Source organism: Lemur catta, chromosome 4 (assembly GCF_020740605.2).
Source record: "Lemur catta isolate mLemCat1 chromosome 4, mLemCat1.pri, whole genome shotgun sequence".
NCBI lineage: Eukaryota > Metazoa > Chordata > Mammalia > Primates > Lemuridae > Lemur > Lemur catta.
This window is the reverse complement of record NC_059131.1, coordinates 55,041,333-55,055,736: the sequence shown is the minus strand read 5'-3', so window position 1 is coordinate 55,055,736 and position 14,404 is coordinate 55,041,333. Positions and strand designations below refer to the sequence as shown.

The 14,404-nt window shown below is 36.8% G+C and overlaps 1 pseudogene; it reads right to left on the bottom strand.

The window, feature by feature from the left end:
• Nucleotides 1-501: 501 nt before the first annotated feature.
• LOC123637439 lies at nucleotides 502-3,543 on the bottom strand (annotated as a pseudogene).
• Nucleotides 3,544-14,404: the final 10,861 nt, after the last annotated feature.

The following is a 14,404-nucleotide window of genomic DNA, read 5'->3' as shown; positions in this document are numbered from 1 at the left end:
CAAAAATAGAAAGCAAGACAGGCTATACAAATATTAGACCAACTTAGTGTCGATAATATACAAAAACTCTTGTTTCTTTACAGATCACTCCCTTTATGTTTTATTGTCACAAACTACATCTGTATACATTGTGTTCGTTAAATATAGATTTACAATTATTGCTTTATGTATCTGGGTTTTTTTTTGCTTGAAAAAGTTGACCATGTTTAATTGCTAGCACAATTTTATTAACTGCATTAGATATAATTTCCAATACCTATCATTCAAATACATGCCTTTTGTGTGCTTGAGTGAGACATGGTAGTATTTTGCTTAAGAGTTTCCAGTTCTCTTTTAAACTAGCTTTAGCAGTTAACAACTTGGAGAATACAGGACAAAAAAGATGCCTAGCCTTTTTGTTTTTTAATTTCTGCTTATCTCTTCAAAATGCTGTTTGTGACAGTACAAATTTCTAAATGGCTCTACCTGCTAAAGACTGCATTTTCCATGCGTTGAGAGAATTTAATTCTCACTTTCCTCTGCTCCAGCCTGTGCTGGCTCCTTTAAATTTTTGTTTTCATCCTCTAACTTCTTTTTATTCTTTGCCTTTCATTCTAGGTTATCTGAGCAATCTCTTCACTTCTCTCTGTGATGTATTTCAGCAGTAAATTACTCCTCCTGGCTAAGAGCTTCATGTCTTTAGTGTTGTGCTTCTTTTTGCGTATCTTGCAAACATTTCAAGGTCTTTAGCAAAATTTTTGCACTGTTGAACAGTCATCTCCAAAATTGCTGCAACAGTTTGTCCGCTGAAATGTATCTCTTTGTCCGAGGCAACGTCCTCACGAAGACAATGTACAGTATAGTGAACTGCTGCCTTTAGCCTCTGTTGGCAAGAGAGTCGCTGCTGCTCCTCAGCCTCCACCGCCCCCCCATCACAGTAAGCCGACTTAGGCAAGCAGATGAGGGCAGAAAGGGGGCTTTTTTTTAATGTATAGGAAAAATGAGTTACAATCCAAAATGCAATACTGGCTTTTATATTTATTTATGTAAATTCTTGTTATTTCTTCATATAATTTTGAATTGTTATCTACTGTCCTTTTGTATCACCCTGAAGGAATTCATTTAATATTTCTTATGAGGCAGGTTTACTAATGACAAACTCCCTCAGTTTTTGTTTATCTAGAAATATCTTAAATTCTCCTTCATTTTAGAAGGATAGTTTTACCAGATATAAAATTCCTGGTCAACAATTTTTTCTTTCAGCACTTTTTCTATTTTATAGACACAGAATCTCGCTCTGTCACCCAGGCTAGAGTGCAGCGGACAGATCACATCTGACTGCAAACTCAAATTCCTGAGCGCAAGTGATCCTCTTGCCTCAGCCTCCCGAGTAGCTGAGACTACAGGTGCACATTACCATGCAGAGCTAATTAAAAGAAAAAAATTTCTTGAAAGACGGGTCTCATTACATTGCCAGGCTGGTCTTGAACTCTTCGCCTCAAGTAGTCGTCCCACCTCACCCTCCCCAAAGGCTGGGATTACAGTTGTGAACCACCACGCTAACCCCTTTTAGCACTTTAAATATGTCATCCCACTGTCTGGCCAAAATGGTTTCTGAAGAAAAACTGGCCATCAGTGTTATTGAGGATTCCTTGTACATGATAAATCACTTCTCTTTTGCTGCTTTCAAGATTATCTCTTTATCTTTCAAACAATTTAACTATATTTTGTCTCCACGTGGATCTCTTTGAATTTACTGTTTAAACTTCACTGAATTTTTCGGATGTGCAGGTTCACGTTTTTAAACAAATTTGGGGAGATTTTGGCCATTATTTCTTCACATAGTCTTTCTGCCCCTACTTTCTCTCTCCCTCCCTCTGGGATTCCCATTATGCATATGCTGGTGTGTGCAATGGTGTTCCACAGGTCTCTTAGGCTCTGTTTGTTTTATTCATTCTTTTTTCTTTCTGTTCCTCAGGCTGGATAATCTCAATTGACTATTTTCAAATGTGCTGATTTCTGCTTACTCAAATCTACTGTTGACCCCTTTGTTTTAATTGCCTCCTATTCACCCACTGGCCAGGGAGGGGCTCCAACCCTAGGATTAGGGGGATAAACAAACATGACATCCAACACTGGGAACATGAGATTTGGACAGCAGTTTATTGGCAGATATACTCACAGCCTGGGGGAAGAGGACACTGCATGCCACACAGGGCCACATGGGAGTTGTACTCAGAAAGAGTGAACAAACAGGAGCTAAGGGAGGTAGGCTTTATAATTTCAAGAGGGTAGGATGATTCCTGGTTCCTGCAGGAGTATGTGATTGGGTTGTTCTAATAATTTAATGGGCTGGCTGGGAACTAAAATGTACTACTTAGGGTTAAGTAGGAACTGCATCTGATTCCCACCATAAGAAAAGTTGTTTGCCTAGGGGTTTACTTTAAGGTTACACAGAAAAGAAAAACAGGACAAGTCTCCAGCTCAGCTGCAGAAATGCCAGTTTTAATACAGCAACAGAATATGAACTCTTCATCATTCATAACCCAGCAACATGTCTGTTGGCTTACTTATTCCCTTTGAAATAGGAATCTGTTGTTCACTACTTTGGAGAATGTATCACACAGGTGACTCAGTCTTTCTAGGTTTCTCCTTCACCTCCAATCTTGGATTCTGGTTCTTTTCTTTTTGACAATCTCAAATTCAATTTTGGGGGGGTACCATTGTCCCTTCCTGGAAGAGTTCTCCCACCCCACCCCAAATTACAAAGGTAAACACCACCTGGTAATGAACCATTTTCTGGGATGCCAACTGAGGATAAGGGGCAGATAAACTGTACCTACCACACCAAGATGCCCCAAGACAGAGGCCAAGACTGAAGCAGTTAAATTGCATGAAGGAGCTAAACAGAGAAAGAGGCCTATGCCTAAGGAACAGAAATAAGCATTCCCATTCAATATTGACAGAGATGCAATCCTTCCGGAAGGCAATTGAGCTTAACAAAAACCTTTTAAAACTGTCTCTACCCTGGATATTGCCATAACTTACACATTCAAAAGTTAGTTTCTTAGGCCGGGTGCAGTGGCTCATGCTTGTAATCCTAGCACTCTGGGAGGCCAAGGTGGGAGGAACGCTTGAGGTCAGGAGTTCGAGACCAGTCTCAGCAAGAGCGAGACCCTGTTTCTACTAAAAATAGAAAGAAATTAGCCAGACGACTAAAACCAGAAAAAATTATCCGGGCATGGTGGCACACGCCTGTAGTCCCAGCTATTTTGGGAGGCTGAGGCAGGAGGATTGCTTGAACCCAGGAGTTTGAGGTTGCTGTGAGGTAGGCTGACGCCACCGCATTCTAGCCCAGGCAACACAGTGAGACTCTGTCTCAAAAACAAACAAACAAATAAACAAACAAAAATACCATACATAGACTGGGTGGCTTAAACAAAGGACATTTCTTTCTCACAGTTTTGGAAGCTGGAAATTCTGAGATCCAGGTGCTAGCAGATTTGTGACTGGTGAGGGCGCTCTTCCTGGCTTGCAGACGGCCTCCTTTTGCTGTATCCTCATGTGGCAACTATAGAGAGGGGTCTAGTCTCTTCTTCTTCTTATAAGGCACTTATTCCATCATGGAGGCTCCAGCCTTGAGACCACATCAGAACCTAATTACTTCCCAAAGGCGCCCACCTCCAAATACCATCACACTGGGGATTAAGACTTCACCAGATGAATTTTGAGGGAATTACAAACATTAAGTCCCTAGCAGGTGGCACTGCAGATTAGTTGGGAAAGGATGAATTTGTCAATGAATGGTACTAATACAACTGACTCTCCACGTGAAAAAAAAGAGTGGGACTTCTATCTCACCTCACATGCTAAAATTCATTCCAGGCAAATTAGATACTTGAAGGTGAATGGAAAAGTATTAAAACTTTTTCCAAAAAAATATAGGAAAATACCTTTATGATCTCATGATAGGAAAGAATTGCTTACACAACACTCAAATAACATAAAGCATAAAGGGAAATATGAATGAACTCCACCTTTTGGAATTAAACTTTATCTAGAGATATCAAAATTTTGAAAAAAGAAAGCTAAAAGTTAAGTCACGAAGTGAAAGAATACTTATCATGTGAAGAATTAACAAAGGATTATACTCTGACTTTATTTTTAAAAACTCCTACAAATCAATAAGAAAGTATTAAACAACCCAAAAGAAAAATGAGCAAAATATTGGAGCAGGCATTTCACAAATGAGGAAACACAAATGGCCAATAAAAATTGGTCACCTCGTTAATGTTCCACCTCATTAATAGTCAAGAAAATGCAAATAAAACCTTAATAAGATTAATTCAATTAAGTCAACAAATATTTATTAAAGTCTACTCTGGGCAAGCTATGTTCTATGTTCTAGGGATACAACAACGAACAAGATATGCAAAACTCCCTATCCTTGCAGAGCTTAAGCTCCAGTGGGGATAAGCAGTAGTAATAAGTGCTTTGGAGAGAAATAACTCAGTGCAGAGGTTAGGGAGTGGGAGAGGCATGCACATTTCAAAGAGGAATGACAGGAAAGGCTTCTCAGAGAATCTGACAATTGAGTAAAGGCCTGAGGGAGGTGAAAGAGCAAACCAGAACATTCCAGGCAGAGGAAAAAGTAAGTGCAAAGGTCATCAGGAACACTAGGGAAGCTGGAGTGATTGGAGCAGAGACCATTTTGCACACACGAAGCAAAAACCAAAAAGGCAAATATTGGTGAGAATATGGAGTAACATTAACTCAAAGTCTTGCTCTGTTGCCCCAGGTAGAGTGCCATGGCATCACCATAGCTCACTTTCAACCTCAAACTGCTAGGCTCCAGTGATCCTCCTGCCTCAGCCTCCTGAGTAGCTGGGATTACAGGCACACACCATGATGCCCGGCTAATTTTTCTGATAATATTTTTAGTAGAGATGGGATCTCACTCTTGCTCAGGCCAGTCTACAACTCCTTAGTTCAAGAGATCCTCCTGCCTCGGCCTTCCAGAGTACTAGGATTACAGGCATGAGCTCCCGTGCCTGGCCACATTAACTCTTATACAATTCTGCTAGGAAGCCATATTGGTAACAATTACCTTGGAAAACTATCTGTCATTTTGCACCATTACCCTCTTAGCTATGTAGCCTAAAAAACCTCTTGAACATGTGTACCAGGAAGCTGGTACAAAATGTTCATAGCAGCACTGAATTTGTAACAGCAGAGTTACTAAATTCTGGATTTGAATACCATTTTCAATAGACAAGTGGAAAAATAAATGATATATACATAACAGAATACTATATACAGTAGTAAAAATAAATACACTCTAGTTAAATGTATCTACATGGATAAACATCAGGTATATAATGCTGACTAAAAAAACCTAAGTTGTAGAAGACAAACACCTAGAATATGAATCTGTTTACCTACAGTTTTCATATATGCAAATCTAAGCAACACAGTATTTATGAATATGTCCATAAGTGGTAAGATATTTTTCAGTATAAGAGAATAAGAAGTCAAAAAGTCAGATTGGGGAAAGTTTAGGGAAAGGCACAGATCAATAGGGATATATAGGGCTTTGATAATATTATTAATGTTCTCTTTCTTGAACTGAGTGGTAAGTATATGATATTAATTTTATTTTTATGATTTTGTCTTATAAATATCTCAGATTTTCTTTTGGATACTTGAAGTATTTGATTTTAAAAGTTTTGTTTTATCAAGACCAAATATGTAGATTTTAATTTTATTAGCAGATAGTTTTAATATGATCCTAAAATGGTTAAATCAGTAAGGTAAAACATTCTTTAAAACATCTTAATTATTGAAAAGGTCTTTCTTCTGTAAAGAAGAAAATATCTATAGAACAAAAATTTATCCTACTTTAGTACATCTTTTTTCTTGTCTAATTTCCTAAGAAAATAATAATTCTAGACTCTTTAATAAAAATCTTTCATATAAAATAAACAAAATTCCTGTCACCTTCTCTTCAATGACTAATTTAAGGGTGGTAAATAAGGAAACATGACTGACTGACAGAGAGAAGGAAAAAAAGCTATTAAATGTCACCTAAACCAAAAGCAACTAAATTTGATTCGGAAGTTTTGGGTTTTTTTTTTCTTACAAGAGAAAATCCTTAAGCAGTTCACTCATAAACTTAATACATTAAAACAAGGAAATGCCATAAATGAATTGAAAAAATTTTACTTTAATTCCATAATATTTTAACATTTTTATGTGCCAGGCATTATTCCAAGTGCTTTTACACTTATCAATTCACTTAATCCTGAGAATAATCAACGAAGTGGGCACTATTAGTTTTAGACAAAAAAGAACCGAGGCACAGAACTAAGTGATTTGCCGAATGTCACCCAGTTAATAAGTCTGGCAGTCTCTATTTGAACTCAAGCAATAGACCTAGAATCCATGCTCTCAACCACTATGTTGGAGTGCCTTTCTCTTCTTATGAAGTCTTGGTGGATGGGGACAGAAAAAAAGAGGGCAGAAAAGAGAGAAAAAGAGAGCAGAAAGCTAAGGAGGCAATATTGATGTCTGCTAGAGCCTAAGAGAGAAATATATAACTCATTTACCAATATCACATATTAACACGTATGAAATCCTTTACCTAAGTAATAGGGAAGCATTGTAAAATTTGCCACAGAAAGTATTCTGATAATCCCATAAGTTCTGAACTACAGACATACTTAAATTCCCTTTTCCTCATTTTCATCAGGGAACATCTGATCTCTTCCAAATCTACCTTAAGAAAAAAAGATATTAAATATTTTGGAGTTCTGTCGCCATCTTGTGGTCCTTTATGGTACCGCTACTGAAAGCTTCAAAAGAATCTGGGCTGGCCTGCAGGAACAAAGTCAATGCCAACCCTAGGGCTGACATTTTGCCTCCTTTTGATAATTTTGGTCATCTTCTGTGGATTCCTGAATTCATGTACATTATTTGTAAAGTTTGGTGACCAAGGCCGGGTGCGGTGGCTCACGCCTGTAATCCTAGCACTCTGGGAGGCCAAGGCGGGTGGATAGTTGGAGCTCAGGAGCTCGAGACCAGCCTGAGCAAGAGCGAGACCCCGTCTCTACTAAAAATAGAAACAAATTAACTGGACAACTAAAAATATATAGAAAAAATTAGCCAGGCATGGTGGCGCATGCCTGTAGTCCCAGCTACTCGAGAGGCTGAGGCTCTGTCTCAAAAAAAGAAGAAAAAATCAGTTGTGTTTCTATACACTAACAATGAACAATCTGAAAAGAAAATTAAAAAAACAAGTCTATTTATAAAAGTATCAAAAGGAATAAAATACTTAGTAGGAATAAATTCAACCAAGGACGACTGCTGAAAGAAATAACGGAAGACACACATTAAAAAGAAGACATCCTGTGTTAATGAATTGGAAGACTTAATATTGTTACAATGATAATACTACCCAAAGCAATCTACAGAGTCAATGAAATCGCTATAAAAAATCCCAATGATATTTGTGCATAAATAGAAAAATCCATCCTAAAATTCATATAGGTTCTCAAGGGACCCTGAATAGCCAAAACAATCTTGAAAAACAAGAACAAAGTTGGAAGATTCACATTTCTGATTTCAAAACTTACTAGAAAGTTACAGTAATTAAAAATAATGTGAGGCTGGGCATAGTGGCTCATACCTATAATCCTAGCACTTTGGGAGGCCAGGCAGAAGGATCCCTTGAGGCCAGGAGTTCAAGACCAGCCTAGGCAACATAGCAAGACCTTATCTCTATAAAAAATTTTAGAAATTAGCCAGGTGCAATGGCTCACACCTGTAGTCCCAGCTACTTGGGAGGCTAAGGTAGGAAGATCTCTTGAGCCCAGGAGTTTGAGGTTGCAGTGACAATACGATGATGATACTGCACTCTAGCCCAGGCAACAGAGTGAGACCCTGACTCCAAACAAACAAACAAACAAACAAACAAATAACCCCCAAAACCCACAATGTGATTTTGGCATAAAGACAAACATATAGACCAATGGAATAGAACAGAGAGCCTACAAATAAACCCTCCCATATAAAGTCAAATTATTTTCAACAAGGATGCAAAGATTGTTCACTACAGAAAGGACAGTTTTTTCAACAAATAGTTCTGGGAAACTGGATATATACATGCAAAAGAATGAAGGTGGATCCCCTCCTTTACAACATATACAAAAAATAACTCAAAATGGGTCAAAGACCTAAACACAGAGCTGAAACTATAAAACTCTTAGAAGAAAACACAGGGCAAAAGCTTCATAACATTGGATTTGGCAATGATTTCTTAGAAATGACACTAAAGCACAGGCAACAAAAGAAAATATACATAAATTGGACTTCATCAAAATTTAAAACTTTTGTGCATCAACAGACGGTATTAACAGAGTGAAAAGGCAAGCCACAGGCCAGGCACAGTGGCTCACGCCTGTAATCCTAGCACTCTGGGAGGCCGAGGTGGGTGGATTGCTCAAGGTCAGGAGTTCGAGACCAGCCTGAGTGAGACCCCGTCTCTACTAAAAATAGAAAGATATTATCTGGCCAGCTAAAATATATACAGAAAAAAAATTAGCCAGGCATGGTGGTGCATGCCTGTAGTCCCAGCTACTCGGGAGGCTGAGGCAGTAGGATCGCTTAAGCCCAGGAGTTTAAGGTTGCTGTGAGCTAGGCTGACACCACGGCGCCCACTCTAGCCCAGGCAACAAAGTGAGACTCTGTCTCAAAAAAATAAAAATTAAAAAAAAAAAAAAAAAAAAGGCAAGCCACAGAATGGAAGAAAATATTTGCAAATAGTATATCTGATAAGGAATTAATATCTAGAATATATCTGATAAGGAATTAATATCCAAAATATACAAAGAACTAAAAAACAAAGAAACAAAATATCCCAACTAAAAAACAGGCAAAGGACTTGAATAGAAATCTCTAATACAGATAACCAATAAGTGCACAAAAATATGCTCAACATTACTAACTAGGATGGCTATTATTTTTCTAAAAGTTCCAAAAACAGAAAATAACAAGTGTTGGTGAGGATGTGGAGAAATTAGAACATTGCTGGCGAGTATGTAAAATGGTACAGCCACTGCAGAAACAGTATGGGAGCTCCTTAAAAACTAAATAGAATTACCATATGATCTAACAATTCCACTTCTGGGTATACACCCAAAAGAACTGAAAGTAGGTACTTGAACAGATGTTTACACACCAACATTCATAGCAGCATTATTTACAATAGCCAACAGGTAGAAATGACCCAAATGTCCAGTGATGAATGAATGGATAAACAAAATGTGGTGTATCTATCTATCTACTGGTAGATAGATAGATATATACACATAATGGCATATTATTCTGCCTTAAAAAATGAAATTCTGATATATGCTACAACATGGATGAACCTTGAAGGCATTATGCTAAGTGAAACAAGCCAGACACAAAAAGATAAATGGTAGGTTTTTTTTTTTTTTTTGAGACAGGGTCTCGCTCTGTTGCCCGGACTAGAATGCTGTGGCGTCAGCCTAGCTCACTGCAACGTCAAACTCCTGAGCTTAAGCAATCCTCCTGCCTCAGCCTCCCGAGTAGCTGGGACTACAGGCATGCTCCACCATGCCCGGCTAATTTTTTTTCTATATATATTTTTAGCTGTCTAGATAATTTCTTTCTATTTTCAGTAGAGACGGGGTCTCACTCTTGCTCAGGCTCAAAAAGATAAATGTTGTATGATTCCACTTATATGAGGTGCCTAGAATAGTCACATTCATAGAGAAAGAAAGTAAAATTCTGGTTACTAGAGACTGGAGGGTGTAGGGAATGGGGAGTTATTACTTAACGGGTACAGGGTTTCAGTTTAAGATGATGAAAAAGTTCTAGAGATGAATAGTGGTGATGGTTGCACAACAATGTGAATGTATTTAATGGCCCTGAATGGTACACTTAAAAAATGGTTAAAATGGTAAATTTTATGTTATGTATATTTTATCACAATAAAAAAAATTGAACCTGAATGACACATATTCATACATTTTTTTCCTCCAGTGTATTACTTACATTAAGTAACCAAGATAAGAATAATTACTCTTGGCCATGTCTCAAAATACAGGTTCCCTTCAGATCCATAGTTCCTAGGATGCCACAGCCAACTGACTTTTCTGGAAGTGCCAAGGCACCTCTGTCTCAGCCATCACCTCAACAAGTAGTTGTTGCTCAAGGCAGTCAACTGACTGTAACTATCACAAAGTCCCAGCTATACACAGATTTATACTTTATCCAAACCCTAAAGCAGTAAGAGGAAAGCAGGAAGATGCTGAAGGAGTTTGGGAAATTTTATAGGTTTCCAAAAACAAATCCAACATAGGTATATTCAACTTATATAGAGCAGCAGTTCTCAAACTTCAGCATACATCAGAATCACCCAAAGGGTTTGTTAAAACACAGGATGCCACCCACCCTACTCTGCAAAAGAGTTTCTCTTTCTGGGATGTATGTAGGTCTGGGATGGGGCTCCAGATTTTGCATTTCCAACAAGTTCTCAGGTGCTACTGGGAACTGCTGGCCCAGGAAACACACTTTGAGAACCACTGAAGAGAGTATTGAAAAATATAACTCCCACTCTACCTATCTGACCCTAAAGAAGGTTTAAAAGGGAGCAAGGAGAAATGTGAATATATTAATAGTGATAATTCAGTATCTACAAATTATTTAAGATTTAGAAAAAATTTTCCATTGTCTTCCTCTTTTTCTCTGTTTCCTTGGGCTAGTTGGGGAACTTTAGAAAAAAAATTTTTTCCTGTAGTCAAAAGCCTTACTAGATTAAGGTCTATAATTCTATGAAAAGGCAACACACAGCAAGCAATTGAGAAGGCGGAGTCATGGCTGCATCTGAGCCAGGGTGAGGATAGCACTGCCAGGGAGAGGGAGCACAAGGCAGCTTCTCACAGGCTGCAGACATCTGTTTTAAGAACCAAGATTTCAGTGATGCAACAACAGAAACTCAAGAGTTATTACAAAACACCAATACACACTCTGCTGCCTCACCTGAACTCTTCATATCTAAACAGAATTACATGTCTAAACAGAGTCTAGGTGGAGTTGTTGATCCTATCAAAGCTTATGGGTGTGATTTTTAATGGTTTGCCCCAAAGCTTTCATAGGAAATTCTCATTGAAGTTTCTGCAGGGCGTAAGAGAAAGGGGAAGGGGAAAAAAATCTTGTTACCTGATACTGGGATTGGGCAGTCTACTATGTATTTACAATGTTGAAATAAGAAAGCAGGAATTTTCCATGTTCATATCCTAAACTGCCACCATGAAAATATATTTAGTGCCTAAGTAAGGAAAAGTGGTATAAAATTAATTAGAACAGTATAAAATTAATTAGAACAATGTGATCACCATATTTTCATAGGCATCTTGCCCAAGGATATAGTTGAGATTTTACCTTCTACCTATGGCAAGGGTCCTAAACTCAAGTATCTATAGGGGCCAAACCAGTAACATAAATAAATAATTGAAGTGACCAAGATAAAAGAAAATTCAAATGCCAGAAATAGAATCAAACATTGTTTTTAATGAACAATGATTTAGGCATGTAACACAGGCATTTATGATATTAGAGATTATAAATTTGAAATAGAAAAATATATAAATTAAAAAACAGGAACACTTAATTGTTAAATTTTTCTTATAGCTTATAACATCTTTGATCTAAAACCAAGAACTTTACACCTTTTCCCCTTTACCAATGTGTCAATGTGAGCTGCTGTAGTTAAAACTGCATGCAATGTATGATATAGAATTCAGCCCTGAATTCTTAAACTAAGAGCAATATTTTTTTCAAATTGAGTTTCACAAGCAAAAACAACTCTTCTTAAATACAGGTACTCTTTCAAAGATAAAATTTTTGCATATTGATTTTCGAATTTAGGGTAATTACTCCAGAGGTATTTGTAGAATTCTGCTGCTTCAATGTTATAACATTTAATTTTTAGTATTTTTACTTGTAGCTATCCATCCACATTATTGTTATTAATTGAGAAATGCTAGTTCATTTTCATAAAGTATAAAATCAAAGAGCCTGCCTTGAAATTCAGTCTTAAATTCCATCATTTTGTGAATGAATTTAAGGCCATAATTTTTATTTCTGAAAACCAGTTTCAGAATATAAAAGTGATCCAGATTATTCCTTACCAAAAACATTTTTTTTGCTAAAAACATATATTTACTAGAAATGAGAGAACTAAATCTCATAAATGTGGCACTCATTATAAGTGTTCCTGTAAAGAAATATTTGCAGTATTTGGATGGGCTATAATATAAACCAAAAATGCCAAATCTCTGAGCCATTCTTCACAAGTAAACTGAAGCACAGATTTCCCTTTGCATGATATGTACAGGTTGATTTCTTTTAACAGTTCAAAAAGTGTTTTCAGCCCTAACCTACACATAGGAGACTTAGCAAGTTATGCGTACTATTAATCATGCAAAACCTCGAGCATCTGAAGTTCAAATATCAGTATCTAGTTCATGGTCATAAGTACTATATTGGTTGCATTTTTAAGCTTTTGGCCTTAAATTATTCCTACTAAAATGTGCATTAAACAGATTAAGTTCCTGTCTATTCCCTTTCAAATGTCATGAACATGTCCAATGTTAACTCCTACCAGTTACTACTCTGGGACCACTATCTATAATCAAGCTAATAAATTTTTACCCATTTTCATTAAATTTTAACAGGCTTTTCTAAGTTCATAGAAATGAGTCGTTTGATATTGGCCCTTTCATGGACAATAAATCCAAAAGTTCTTCATCCCATTAAAATTTTCAGACACCACAAATATTGCCATGTGATAGTATCTATATGTATGAGTGTTTTCATTAGCTTAAATTGAAAATACTATAAATAATTTAACTTTTTAATATAACTTGCCTTTTAAATTCTCAGTCATATCTTCAATATGCTATGAAATAGTGTTTTGAATTATATTTATATTATTTATATATGTTTGTTTCTCCTTGAGAAACATAATTTCTGCTTTAAAAAAAAGGCACTGCTTTAGGAACTTACCATGTATATAAGGTATTAATGCCAGGGACTTTTTTTAACCAAATAAATAACTATATATAATAGTGATATCCCTTATTTAATTCCCATTCAAAAATAAACCCTATTATATCTTTTCTGTATACTAGCTATGGTGCACATTATATATGACTGATTTTTAAATGGCATCTTCATTTGTTGGTTTTAAAAGGGCATTTTTGTTTGCATATTTGAACACAGGAATATTCCTCACTTCCATACACACACACACACAAAATACTCTCCACCCCCCACTTTTTTTAAAGAATGAAAGGGCCTTTTTATTTCCTTACTTTTGAGAGAACAAATGGACCCCAAATATCCTGCCCTTCTTTCTTACAGCTACAGTGGAAAAACAGCACACAAGTATAAACGGTAAATGACTACCGACACTTAGCCTACACACTGGTGGCGTGAGAGAATGGTGGCAGCATATGCCATTCTAAAAGGCACATGTGCTCCCCAGCTCCAGCTTACTGCAGCCCTGTGCTATGTAGTCTCAGCATTCCCAGGATTTCCAGGTCTTTAAACATTGGAAATGCAGATATATGGGGGCAGGGCGCTGCTTTATTTTAAAGTGTTGGCAGCTACTAATAATTCAAAAACATGTAAAACAAATGATCCATAGCCCACCAATTTGGGACATCTTCCTCCAACTGCCCCCCAACACTTATCATGAGATTTATGTCCTGCCAACATCCACCTATATTCTTAGCAAAACTAGCGAAAGCAAACAGCAAAGTCTTTTCACTCAGAAATGCCTCCCCTCTTCCATTAGGGCTTAACAGCCTCTTCCAAGCCTTGATCAACTTCCCACAACACCCAGTTGCTTCTAAAAAGTCTAATTTTTTTTTTGTTTTGGTTTTGCTTTTTTAATGGACTCACCTCCTAACTTTTTGTCATCTCCTAACTTTTTGAGCCCTTGTTCTAACAAAACAGAGCTCAAAACAGAGCTAAACAGAAGAGTTTAGCACTTCTAACCTAAGCCTATAGAGGAAAATAAAATAATGGAATGAGAAATTCTTGTTCCGTTTCTTGTGTCATAACTCTTAAACACATGACATATATCCTGTCTACCTAAGAAGAAATTAACAATGCTATTCTTCCCTATGAAAAGTAAAAAACTTAAAGAACAAAAATGCTCAAGCAACTATGTCATTTAAAATACACAAATCAAAAAAGTTTAAAGAAATAAGGATTTTACATGCCATATTCTCTAAACATTCAATACCATTTCAAATAATAAAAAAGTTTTTTTAAAATCCTAACTACTTGGAAATTAACAAACATACAACTAAATAATCTCAAAAAAGGAATC